The sequence below is a fragment of the Petromyzon marinus genome, unplaced genomic scaffold, assembly GCF_048934315.1.
Source record: "Petromyzon marinus isolate PM22_M1 ecotype Great Lakes invasive population unplaced genomic scaffold, UKy_Petmar_22M1.pri1.0 PM_G_Scaffold_21, whole genome shotgun sequence".
NCBI lineage: Eukaryota > Metazoa > Chordata > Hyperoartia > Petromyzontiformes > Petromyzontidae > Petromyzon > Petromyzon marinus.
The window spans coordinates 1,677,501-1,680,000 of record NW_027422773.1 but is presented as its reverse complement, the minus strand read 5'-3'; the positions used below and the strand labels follow the sequence as shown (position 1 = coordinate 1,680,000).

General features: G+C 47.5%; 1 pseudogene; it reads right to left on the bottom strand.

The window, feature by feature from the left end:
- The window catches only part of LOC142912668 (28S ribosomal RNA), a 10,615-nt pseudogene that overhangs the window by 4,205 nt on the left and 3,910 nt on the right, over nt 1–2,500 (bottom strand).

Below are 2,500 nucleotides of genomic sequence, written 5' to 3'. Positions count from 1 at the left end.
CCTCCTCATCTTTTGCAAATACGAGGTCAGGCTTTCTCATCTCTCCCGTCTCGGATATGAACCGTGGCTCTTTGTATACAGACCAGCCCAATCTAGCCGCTTCGTCTGCCAGAATGTTACTGATCTTGTTATGTCGCGCAATTCTTGCTTTCTGTACTGCAGGACATTGACCGAGAATGTGCGAAAGGGACTCGAGTCTGGCAGAGCATTTCCTGCAGGAACGTAAGGCCCCATCTCTGCCTCTGTTCAAACTTTCTCTTGTTGGGTAAATATTTGCCCTTAGTTGTAGTGCTGCGATAAAGAAGCATTGTTTAAAGCCGCACCATGGCCTCAACCAAGCATTACTGATTCTATCATGCGCAAAGTTTACAATGCCCCTTCCTTGAACCGGCTTTTCGCACCATCTCTGAAATTCATGCTCCCTCCAATCGCAGGGTCTCGGATATACAGGTTCTTTTGACACCGAGTCCCTGAGAACGAATGTTGGGATTGCATCACTGTCACCCCCTGCTCGTACCCACAAATTACGGTATTCTTCCTCCATACCCTGCGAGGACACAATATTACGGGTGATAGCATCGGACGAGTTTGCTATACGTTGCAGCCTTCTAACTTGAACCGAAGGGATTGTTTTTCCAGTTTCAAGATGGCAAGGCCTCCGTCTCGGGCTCTGGCATATAACAGTCCATCACAAGTTGAAGCGGGAAGGTGGAGCCATCCTTTTACCGCCTTTCTAATCTCTTGGTCCAACCCACGGAGAGTTGATTGCTTGCAGTCCGAGTGGTCTGCAGGATATAACAATCTGGGTAGGGCATAGGCATTGAGTAGTTCAACCTTCTGAGTTGGCTTCAGAGGCGCCTCATCGATTTTCGAGATCCATGTCTTTAGCTGATAATGTAGATCAGGCTGTATAGTGCCAGTCCAAGGGCCAATTTTCAGACCAAGGTATTTCGTTGATTCATCAGGTTGGATCATATGGACATCTTTATTTTTGATAGTCCATGGGTCGCAGTTGTTCACCGTATATGAATCTTTGGTTGGGCTTATCATGAAGCCCTGGCACTTTCTGGCCTGAACCTCCAATCCCGATAGCCCACAAAATGATTCCAAGATCGCTAGATTGGCGGCCATACCAACCCAAGATTCGCTCACCAACACCAAATCATCAGCAAACGCAAGAGCTGTCACGTGGTCGGTATCAATGGAGTACCCAACTCCGTGTGACTCTAGGGTGCATATCAAAGGGTCCATGGCAAGATTGAAGAGCAGGGGTGACATGGGGTCACCCTGTTTGACACCAACACGTATGCTAATTTCTCGAGTCGACTCGCCATTGCTTTTGAACGAGGTCGTACACCGATCGTAGGCGTTCTGGATGATGCCCACCACGTGTTCATCTACTTTCTTGTGCCTTAACACCCATAAAATATGAGCATGCGAAACCGAGTCAAAAGCTTTCGCTATGTCGATGAACATGACAGCCAACGGCCTGTGCAATTTCTTAGCGTGTCTCATAAGGTCCTGTAGCACCTTAAGATTTTCAGAGCAGCCAGATGCCGCTATAAAACCACGCTGCCTTAGGTTTAAGGGACAAGCACGAGCAAGACGTGCAGTCATTATTCTGGAAAATAATCTCAGAATCATTGAACCAATCGTTATTGGTCTCCAGTTCCCCAATTCTTTCAGCTTTTCATCGTCCATAACCTTAGGAATAAGAATCGTCCTATTCTTTTTCAACTCTTTGGGAATAATTCCTGTAATCATCCATGCATTAAATAGGGCTGTCAGTGTCCGACCCTCGGGGTCGGCAGCACAGATTGCAGCCCTTGTTAGGCCATCTGGCCCAGCTGCTGACGTTGGTTTAATGGCCCGTATGGCAGTCTGAACTTCCTCCACCGAAATTAGGGGCTCAAAGTATTCGTTATTTGCAACACCTGATGACTTAAATTGGCCCAGGCCATTGAATGGCAACACCTTCTCCCATTTTTCGCAGTAAAAACGATATACATCTGCGTTCGGGATTCGGCATTCATGACGTTCAGTGCCATCCAGGACTAAGGACGCAAGAAGAGAGCGGTTCTTAAAGAAGAGCTTCTGGTGCTTCATGAAGCTTCCTCGTTTTTCCGCTCTCTTCTTCATCCAAGATCGTGTGGGTAATATCCTGGGTTTAATAATGTCGTTCTCGGGTTTTGAACGTTTGCCTTTGTTTTTCACCAATCTCATCGGACAAAGCATCAATGCTGTGGCAGTTTCTACGAGGGCATCATGTTGGCCCTCGCCGTTAAGCCAAGCCTTTATTGCCTCCATTGCAGGCTTTTCCAGGGTCCCAGAATTCTCATTCGTAAGCCGCTCAGCTGCTTGAGCGAGTATGGATGAAGTCCCCGTTGTTACATTTGGTGGGGGAGACAATGTCTCAAGAGGCCTAGAAGAAAAATGTAAGCTGTCTGACATGGGGGCCCCTGTCTTTTTACTTAGGTCCCGTCTCTTGTCAGAGACTTGC